At 39.1% G+C, this 11,091-nt stretch overlaps 1 protein-coding gene and 2 non-coding genes across 4 annotated transcripts in view; 2 read left to right on the top strand and 1 right to left on the bottom strand.

Annotated features, from left to right (window-relative positions):
- The first annotated feature begins 4,668 nt into the window (after positions 1–4,668).
- On the top strand, positions 4,669–4,751 carry TRNAL-UAG. Its single transcript has one exon. It is a non-coding gene; the product is annotated as a tRNA-Leu (tRNA).
- Positions 4,752–4,846: 95 nt separating this feature from the next.
- On the top strand, positions 4,847–4,929 carry TRNAV-AAC. Its single transcript has one exon. It is a non-coding gene; the product is annotated as a tRNA-Val (tRNA).
- A 794-nt stretch (positions 4,930–5,723) lies between these two features.
- Positions 5,724–11,091, bottom strand: part of NDFIP2 (Nedd4 family interacting protein 2) — a 94,452-nt gene continuing 89,084 nt past the window's right edge. For both annotated transcript variants that reach the window (XM_018561131.1, XM_018561132.1), the window contains one exon: positions 5,724–6,448. The gene's annotated coding sequence lies outside the window, so the exon portion shown is untranslated. The remainder of the gene's footprint in view (positions 6,449–11,091) is intronic.

Genomic DNA, 11,091 nt, shown 5'->3' with positions numbered 1-11,091 from the left:
ATGGTAGTACTTCAGTGGGTACCCTTTACCTACCCTGAAAAACAAAAGGCACCTGCAGACCGAGGTGACCCTTATCAGAACAGACAGGTAGCTCTATTGAGTGCATAGGTTTATTGGGTTAATGACAATACAGGAACATGCCTCAGAGTAGTAAGTGCTGCCTGGCAGGAGTGGGTAAGCTCCTATGGCACTGGCTCTGCAAAAGCAAAATAAAAAAGTATATCTGTTATTGTTAAAAAGGAAGACTGCAGCTTTAAAATCTGCTACACAATAAAAATGTAACCTTAAAACTTGTATTTTCTGGCCAAATAGAAACTGGATTTTGTACACATTTTATCCACTGAATTCCAGCACAACCTGTATTGTCAATACATTAGTGATCAATAAAATGAAAGGGAACCCACATGTCATTGGAGAGATTTAACAGGCACATAGAAGTGATTTATTTCCACCTCTACAATATTATCTATTGTACTAACATGGAAAGATGTATATGTATACATTACAAATCCATTAAGCCTCTCCGTGTGGATACAGGATTGGAGTGATGTTATTTATACACCCCTCTGTCCTCACCCATAGGTTTTCATCTTTAAAATGTCAATCTCTGCACTTGTCCAGCCACTGTGTCACCTGAGTGTTAGGTAAATTGTTGCAAATCAATTTCCCAATTTACAGTTTGTCTGCAATGACACTGACTAGGCAATCCTGTTCCTGTGCCTTGTAATGTGAGATCATGCAAGGAAATCCTCCCACTTCTGCCTTCCATGGCTGCTACTCTCATGAGATTTGGAGTGTTTTTCTGAAAACCGTAGTGATTGTAGCTGATATCACTACGTGCTGTATATTGTTGTTCTGTGTTCCTGCTGGAAGGGGAACCTGTACCTTAGAACCTGCAGTGCAAGGATCTCCCTGCTTCGGATTCATTCATTCTGTGGATCTGCTCCTCTTACATCTACCTCTCTTGCTTCCTATTGAGGTTCCCCTTATCAGTCTGCCAATTCATAAGAGCACCAGTTATCTAGGGAGCGAATCTTACATACAGAAGCAAAACCTGAAAAGATCAGCTGCAAGTAGCCTACAGGCAATACTTGTGACTAGTTCTTATCCTAAATTTGGACGCCCCAGTACACCTCTTGGTTTCCCCCGTACATGTTCGCTTTAGGGGCTACAAAGTTATTTATACTGTACATATTGTTTAGTGCCAGAGGCCTTTTGATACTCTCTTGCAGTTATTTCTGATATGTGATTTATCTTACAGTTGATCCAGCACAGAGGCTGATTTATGTTCCAGAGCTATTCAACTGCTTTGTTTAAAGAGCACCCGGAAGTGAATTTTCTACACCTACCTTACCTCTAAATTAGTTGGATTCAGATAGTGCTTTTTCATGTTGTGGAGCTAGAAACAGCAGTGTACAGCATAGAACATTATCAGCCTCATTAACCTCAGTTCAGCTTGATGCTGTTTAGTGTTCTTAATTAAAAGTCTATTGTATCCAATCTACATTTGCCATAACCTATAAAGAACTAATGCACAAACACTAGCTAATTACGACAAACAAGACTATGAACAGCATTTACAGATACATATTTAAAAAGTAAAACCTTATCAGGAGAATTTTTCAATATATTATGACTGTGGGATGAAAGCTTCACCTCTACCCTGCCTAATACAGCGATTCATTTATGATATACTTGATCCAGCTACATAGAAAATACTAATGGCACTATTACACAAGTGATTATTCCACTGCACATTGCTGCTACTGCCCCAATACCACACAGTCTTTGTAGGTAGTGACAACTAGTTGAACTTGCTATATGGGCTGCAGAGATACAGATTAGCTGCAGACAATCCTGGAACTGTAAACATGCTCAGGACTACTGTGGATCTTGGCAACCTCTGCAGCAAGTGGCATTAGCCATAATTTCATACACAAACCACAATTGCAGGTCATGTCTGACAACTCTAATAAGTCACTGAGAACTGATGTGCCATTATGAAACCACATGCATAATAGGGCTCTAATAGAGTATAAAATATGTCAAGTTGTGGGAACTTTTTCATGCCTACTTTCATTAATGGCTTCTCCGTGTAAGGCAGCGGGTGGTTTAGGTTTAGCGGTCCTTTTAGAATCTTACCATAGCAAATGTATATCAATGAATTGAATCATGATCAGGCAGTAAGAGAATCGGTATTGCTGAGTAACAGTATGGAGATTTAGGTTGTTTACTCATGTCAGGTACACCTAATGTCTTGCTATATGCTTGTGGATTTCAAAATCAAATGCAAAGGGCAAAATACACGCTTGGCAACATGAAAGTTCTAAGCAAATCTTGCATTAAAAGGCAAGGTTTGCTTATAACATAATACCCCTCCTATAAAATTGTGGCACTGATGCTGTAAAAACAGAACACGTGTGGAAAGCAAACTAGAAAATATACGTAACCTAGCCAACACTGGAGAGGATGAAGTCACATTCCTTCTGGTGAGATCTTGGAATAGTTGAGTAGCTAGAAGACACTACAGCAAAGTGCAGGAACATCTATCTGAGATTTGGTATCCTCAGTATTCCCAGGATCTCAGTGACAACACCCTTACCTAGGCTTCAAGGGCAGAAACTAAGGTAAGGTATGTGTATTTTCTAACCTCTTTTCAATGTGTTTTATTTTGACAGCATTAATGCACCAATTAAAATGGGGGGAAGGGGGCACTATGTAATAAGCTGATCTTGCATTTAAGGTACTCTTTAATCCTCTGGGAGAGCGACACTAACTGCTTACTGACGCTGCCTAATTTTGGAACAATTTAAATTGGCGTATTACAAACAAAGCAAGTTTTATTGGGTCAATCTTGTGTAACCGAGTAATTTAAAATCTTGAATACATTTGAGCCCTAATGCCCCAGCCATGACCTGGATACGGTGTGTCTGGACCAGGGCCATACCTGCACACATCCTGCATTTTAGGAAGGCTCAGACTAGTTCAGGAGAGGAGGGTGGATATATAAAAAGGAATATAAAAATCAAAAGGCAACAAACATTTACAGACTGGTCATGAGATTTCAGGTAAAAGTTAAAAAAAGGAAAAAACAAACAAACACCTACACCCATTTCTGAGTCATATTCCAGCTGCAGGACAGCATTTAACTGCGTCATACCCTGCCTTATTATCACACCACAAATGAGAAATCTCTCAGTAAATCCTAAGAGTGCTGTTCCCACATTTCACAAGCAGGCCACAAAGGTCAGAACCGCTATTTCAAATCATGTGCAAAATTAGCTCTCACAGCTAAAAGGGATCAGGAGATGATATACGTTTTCAAGCAATCATATGTTAAAGAGCTTAATTAGCAAAAATGTTATAATTGAAACAAAGACTGTACACGCGAATAAAACATTACTGAAGAAAAATAAATAGTGTGTAAATAGGTTTGCCCTTAATAGGGGACACAATACACCGCGCTCCCTACTACTGCATATTAAATAGCAGAGTATTGCCATATGCTATTATTATCCCTCAGCATATTACAAAACACAGGCATTGCCATTTGATCTCTGATTTTCATCATCTCAATGAGCAAAACAGCATTTAATAGGTTTGTCCACTAATATTGCTATAAAAAGGCAAAGCTTTACATTTCTTTGTTTCCATTTAACACATTATTTCCTAGTCAGCTTATTTCCCCCCAACCTTCACATTTTCTCCAATACAGAAGTATGACATTAAAAGGGATTGGGCCACTGTTGTCACTAGCCAGGTCTCCTACCTGTTGCAGTGAGCAGCTTTACTATACCAATGCCCACTAGGATCTATTTACACTTATGCACTACTTGTGCTTGAAAAATATTATCAGTATCACCATTTATCCCTTTTTAGTGCAGTTTAAAAGGAAAGAACAAAAAAAATTAGGCTAGCATGGTTTCTGGTAATCACGTACACATATAACACACAGGAGCCCTAAAGTGAATCTGTGCTTTTGCCATGCAGTGCAAAGCAACATGTTCACTTTAATGCTGCCTGCAAAAAAAAGCATATAATTCCCTTCCTTTTGATCCTTTGGCACTTCGTTCAGCTGATGGGAGTAAAAGGAAAACCCTGTGTATGCCACAAGTAGCTAGAATTGCAGCTTACACAGTGCTTTGGACTCCCTGTGTGACAAGTGCTGATAGGTGTCATCACATTCAGCAAATGACATGCTCTCCCATACCTGAAAACAGCAGTCATTTCTTTGGCTCAAAAGACTAAATGGAGCAGTTGGGAGAAAAGGAAAGGTTAGTATATACGGCTAGGGAGGCCAGAGTTACAGTAAACCTGTGGCTTTACTCTGAGTGGGCAAAATACAGGTTTGCTTTAAAACTAGGCCATTAGGGTTGCTATGTTTTAGTAACACTGTTCAGAACACAGCTAAAGGAACATGTGACAAAATACTGGAGAGTCATTTTTATGAGAATATAGAATAGGGAACATGGGTAGTTCCTAAAAGTGATTATATTATTAAGGTTGATAAGTATATCGCAGTGTTCAGGTCACAGTCTCCCCTGGAGGCGTGGGTTCGAATCCCACTTCTGACATCCCTTTTGCTCGCACCTGAGGACCAACTCTATTAATGGCACAGTGGATCAAGCTCTGAGCGTCGTCGGTCATATCAGGAACCAGCTCGTCATGGTCAGGATGGCCGAGCGGTCTAAGGCGTTGCGTTTAGGCCGCAGTCTCCTCTGGAGGCGTGGGTTCGAATCCCACTTCTGACATCCCTTTTGCTCGCACCTGAGGACCAACTCTATTATCGGCACAGTGGAGCAAGCAATGAGCGTCGTCGGTCGTACCATGGGCGAGCTCTTCACTGGTCAGGATGGCCAAGCGGTCTAAGGCGCTGTGTTAACGTCGCAGTCTCCCCTGGAGGCGTGGGTTTAAATCCCACTTCTGACATCCTTTTGGCACCTTTAGCTCGCATGTGAGTGCCTTGCGCTCGCTTAGGCCTTTATGCCTTACGGAAAAAAACTGACCTTTTCAAAGCTATTGATGCTGTGATATGAATAACCACCATTTGGATGACTGAAAGTGCTTATTCTTCCTTGAAGAAACAGATAAGAGTCCCTTGGCCTTAGTCTGAAGCACTTGCTATCTTTTGGAGGAACAAACCTTTGACTTCCTCTATCTCAGCTTTTACCAAGGTCACAGATCCATCACAGATATTCAACCATCTACAAAGTTACATATTTAGTCAGTTTGAAAAAAAAGACATAAAAGTCCTTTGAGTTCAACTTAATGGTGAAATCAAAAATATAATTTAAGGGCTAAAAAAAAACACAATTTATGGGCAAAAACTGTGAGGTTAACTAGGCAAACCATGTAAGTCAAACAAAGACTATCAACGTTTAAAAGAGAAACCAGAGAGTATATGCCTGCCCTATTCTATACAACTACAAATAAAACCTTCCTTTAAAAAAAAAAATAATATCTCAACCTAACCCAGAAGACTCAACTTGCCATTAGTACCTGGAAAACAAAGTTATGTTATTAATTATCTAAATGATCTAAAATAAGCAGATTAAATGCTGTTTATTTCATAAGCTAAAAGGCATACCAGGCAATCACTGTGTCTGCGATTTAGCAATGAGGTATTCGAAAATAAAGACACTTCAGCTGCAAGATAATACTTTGTGTTGATTTAAGCCACCATGTTGAAAGTAAAGACAGTTCTGATACATTAGGAAGGTCTATTGGCAAAGTTCATTTGTTCATCGATAATTTATATTAGAAACTGCAACTAACAGATCACAAGATGATTTCAGTACAATTTGGTTTGTTGAGATGACAAATAGCTGTATGGCACATTTTATGTGGTTTGAAATCTAGAATATTGTGTATCAAGTACCTTTGTTCTAGTCATTCATACAAAAAAAAAAAAGCTAATGTTAGTAAAAATAGACATATTATTCATATTTAAATTAACTTAATTGAGCTTGCTTGGATATAATGAATCTGCCATTCAATCATACAGAGATGCATATTTACAATGGATTACGTCACTGTATCTGCAAAATAGTTGTGCCTTGTTAGGAAAACCTACTCATGCTCCAGTAGTATACATGTTATGAATATTGTTTTGTTGTTAAATCCAGCAAACAGGATATAATAATTCAACTGTTTGGCAGTGTATGAAAACGAAAAACTGGGGCACAGCAACAATAACTTGCATGTCCCAGTGATGTATTAGGATGGGGAAGGTCAAGTCTAACATGCTACACATCTATTTTGTCTTCTTACTGGAAAGCCTTCAACTTAGCAATGTGCAGTTTTATCAGCAATATTTACAGTTTTATCATTCTATCCAGTAACCAGAGCTACTGGAAACTAATGGTACATCTTGTGTTGAAGTCTTCTATGCTGTTTATCAAGGTGTAGAAGATGTTGGCTCTTGTCAGGAAAAAGGAATGCGTGGTTGTTCTTGCCTAAAAAAAAAGAAATACAAAAAAATAAAAAATGATATTGGGAAAAATTAAGTCTATCAACACTAAAAGCACATTGGATCACAAACGACTGTTCTTTTATTTTCAGAGACAAACACTGAAAGATCTATCATTCATTCGAGAGCCACAGATGCTTTTTTGCAGAGAACACGGGATGGCTGTAAACTACTGATCTGCCAATCCTTGGAACAATTTCACTCTGTAATGCTAAGCCACTCTTGACTCATGTGCCATTATTTTTACTATGGAAGAAGGCATAACTGAAACCTCTTCAACAGACTGACCCTACAGTCAGAGCAGACTGCAATGACTTTAAGCCACCCAACTTCCTCTAGCAAAGCTAAAATCAACTATGCAAGTGAAAATTTGATAGCAAATGAATAACAATTTAGGCACCTCAAAAGGTGCAAATTGAAAAACAATAGTGTGGGATAACAGGTGGTTTGGGATAGTTTAGTAGGAAATTCCTTCATTAAGGAAGGCTTTAACAGACTCATCCCTACCCAACTCTCTAGTCCAACATACGACGATACGACTTTTTTTAATATATATTTTTACATGACAAGTGTAAGTGATAATTTCGTCAGTCAAATCAACCACATAAGCTCACACAAAGACTACATGTTTTCTTTTCATACTACTTCATATTTGTACTAGACAAGGTTAAAGTCTTACAATTATTCAATAGGATTTGAAAGTGTGGCTTGGTATTTGAAGTGAATCAATAACTTACAGACTCACATTTTATATATAAAAAAGTAACATGGAGAAATCAGATTGGTCTAAAATGAAGAAATGTCTACCCTAAACTTGTGGTCATTGCATCAGGAGTACTTATGTACAGTAGATTTTAACACATACAACATATACATTCTGAGATCAGTCCCCCAAAAGCTTATTTTCTTTTTGTGCTTTCTGCAGCAGACAATTTATATCTCCAGCATGTGGCAAAAACAAAAAGGCTTTCGTGGAAGGAACTGATGCAATCTAATATATGACTACATATCCCTGACTATAAAAGACACTGCATAAATCACATAATTTCGTCAATGTCATCTTTGGGCTCACTTTACATTAGCTGGCCCTTCAAAGGAGCATAAAATATGTATGGTCATGGTATGGGAAGTTTGAAAAGATGCGTTTTTAAAGTTCATTTTTTTTTTAAAGTGTCATGTACAAGGCTGTTTATGGCCATACACCACCCAGATCAGTATGTGGCAGGTACACCCAGGTGATTTCTATTAGCTGGGGACAGGAAGCCTGAACAAATCAATGACAGGCTGACGCTGCTCTGTGTGTCCATGGTTGCTCATCTGTCCCTAACCACAGGTATTTGCTCCATGTGTGAATACATGTAAACAGCTGAAAAGCCTGTCATTGATTTGTACGAGCTGAGCTGCCGCTGTTAATGTGAGATGCCAGGCTGTGCCCACAACAGAAATATGCTCATTTGCCCGGTGTACGGTCCTGGACAGCCATGTGAGCCCTAAAGCGAAGTTAGAGGCAAACAGCTAACTCCACATATTAAATACATATAAAAGGAGCCGTTTTATATCCTAAAAGATTTGTATTTCTGCTCATCCAGTGTTGGGATTTATACAGGTCAGCCCTGTCTAGTGGGGCAGGAGAGCTGATTTTTCTCTATTGTAGATAAGCAACACTTACAGGTCTAGTCTCTCCCTTAGTCTGTAATTGGGCAGTGAAGGAGAAGGAGCAGACTGGTTAGCTTATCGTTCTGTCACTTTGCTCCCTTTTTCTATCAGCATGTTTCCTGTTAGTATGTGAGCATTGCACCACAAACTAACTGGCTCCTTGTGCTGCTTCTCCCTCCTCTAAACCTGACCACTGCTGTACAGTGAAGTGGCAAGAGGCTGACACCAGGTCAAATTTGGGTATCTACGTGGGCTACATTTGAAAAAAATGAATGTAATGATGTATCAATGAATACAGAGCCGCATTAATTTATGCCTTTTTATATCTGCCTGCAGTTCCTCTTTAAGCATTAATATTTTTAAAGCTTTTTCAGGGTAATTATTATTATTTTTTTTATTCTGGCAGTTTTGTTAATAAGCTGCATACCAAATTGATAAAATTTATGCAAAAATAATCAATAAAAACATGCAGCATTTTTTTATTTTGCAGTTCCCATACTTCTACTCCCACATGTTAATCAGTGCAGGCACACACAAGCCTATGGCATGTGATTTGCAGTCTTTTACAGCAGATATCTCAAGTGATTAGGCAGCAGATTAGCATACAGAACAGCAAGGAGCTGTCAATGCAAGGCGAAGCAAGTCCCATGCTATTTGGTGCTATTTTCATGATGTATAGATTTAATAGCAATTCTGCTGGTATAATGTATAAAACATTTTATGGCACTTAACACATGTCCAATATTAATTTGAATTGCCAGGCTCATTTTAAAGGTAAATCAGCTGGAGAACATTTATTGATGATACTACCTTCCACTTCATATAAATGGTAATTCAAACAAATTTCTATATTTTGACTATTTTCCCAAGAGGCAATAGAGAGATGCAATCTATATCAATAACTTCCCATGTAGATGAGCTTTTAGTGCTGATATGCGTCAGCCTTGTGGATGATAGTGGTTGTTCTAGAACAAAAAAAAAGTATTTATTGCAATCTTGATACAATGAGGGATTTCTTGGAAACTACACCTGCAAGAAGTAGTCTTGCATATATATTAGAATTATTTTTGAAACCAGAGTGCCCAAACTACAAGTGACCAGTTTTTCTGCTGTTATTTATAGAACAACTTTAAAAGTTTTGGGAGTTATTTTGATATAACAGGTTGCACTACATTTTTATATTTAAACTAATATGTTGAAGCTGAATTTTGGGCACATAAGGTACCATTCAATAATGTAGAAGCAAGCTAACACTTACATAAAAATTCATTTGGACATTAGAAAGCCCCATTCTAATTGTGGACCATCTTCAAAGCTTACTTTCAGACTGGCTGTTGGCTACTATTTCCTGTTGTGGAAACTGGCAACCTCAGCCTGTTGTCCATGAGCTGGGTGACCGGTTTTCTTATCGCCCACCTAACTGTTTTAAATAGGTAGCTCTGGCATGGTGACTGGAGCAGAAAGATTCTATTCGCTAATGCAGAGTTTAAGCCACCTCTCTCTGTACCTTGCTCTGCCATTCTGAGCCCCTGTCCATTGATCAGTGCCCTTTAGCTGCTGCCTAGAAGGTGGGGAAACTGACAGAGGTATAAGTCTTTAGTGGAGCAGACTTGCTGTCTACCGTGTCGTGACTGTCTTTTGTACCCTGAACTTAAAATCTACTGATCAGCATCTTTCAGTTCTTCTCTAGGAACTCTGGTTATTTACAGCAGAGTATGTGATGTTTTAGTGGAGCAAACATGATATAAGACATCAAGGTATGGCAGGGGAGTTCCCTGCTCTCCTGTCCACAGCACAACCCTGCATAGCCTCTCCCTGGTTGACACTTCTGAAGAAACTTTTAGGAGCCCTACGCTGATGGCACAGGGAATACACAAGTGAATATCTCCTCATTTTGCACCCCCAAGGCAAAGTCTGGGATAGGTACAATACACTTACTACAGGCAATGCAGGGAGACTGCCAGTAACTGGGGTTCCTAGAGCAGAAGAACCTAGTGATGGGAAGACAGTTGATACTCTATCTCAGGTAGGACAGCATCCAGTATATGGGATACAGGGTCCAGAGAAAAAGCACAGGGATGGTTAAAGAGCTAAGAGACCAGTGTGGCAACATGGGACTTAAGTGCAGGTGCAGACAAATCACATGGAATGGAGTGCAGGTCAAGCATCAAATAGGGTGCAAACAGAGTTTCAAGATCAGTACAGGCAAACCATGATACTGTGTCACCAAAAGGGGGTAGAAGGCTCTACAGTTACCAGTTCTTTGCCAACGCTCTTTAAAAAAGCCTTTTCAGCAGGACTACTTCTAGAACAATTTCCCTAGGACTCCCTGGATGCTGACAACTGAGAGTACAGACAGGAATATATAGAGTATCAGTCATGAAGCAGAACCATATTTGTTCAAGGCCAGATGTCAGGACAGATGACCAGCCAGTGCAACAGGATATAGGTCCATATACTCAAATACGATCAGAAACCACGGGCCAATAAAGATCAGGATAAGAATCATGCAAGATTAGAAGGGTGAAGCCCAAGGACTAGATGAGGATTGGGAGCTCAAGTCAATACAAACTAGCACATACAGTAAGGCTAATCAGAAGCCTGCCACATACAAAAAGCAGTAAAGACAGCAGGGGAGTGCTGAGATACAAGCTAAGACTAGATACAAGTAAACAGGTAAAATCAGGAACAAGCAGTTAGAGATACAGAATACCAACATAGCCCAGAGAAAAGAACACATACAAAAAGGAGCAAGCAAAAACAAATGCAACAACATCCATAAGATTCTTGCAAAATTTGTAACACATAAAAACGTTCTATATATTATGTCAGTATATAAAATGGAAATAAAATTATCCTCTTTAATAAAGAATTTGCTGCACAAGGTATATCGCCCCCAAAACATGTACGTGTGTGTGTGTGTGTGTGTGTGTGTGTGTGTGTGTGTATATATATACATATATATA

This window comes from Nanorana parkeri, unplaced genomic scaffold (assembly GCF_000935625.1).
Source record: "Nanorana parkeri isolate BGI_ZX_2015 unplaced genomic scaffold, ASM93562v1 scaffold502, whole genome shotgun sequence".
Classification (NCBI taxonomy): Eukaryota; Metazoa; Chordata; class Amphibia; order Anura; family Dicroglossidae; genus Nanorana; species Nanorana parkeri.
The sequence above is the reverse complement of the archived record's forward strand: the minus strand, read 5'-3'. Positions and strand labels throughout refer to the sequence as shown.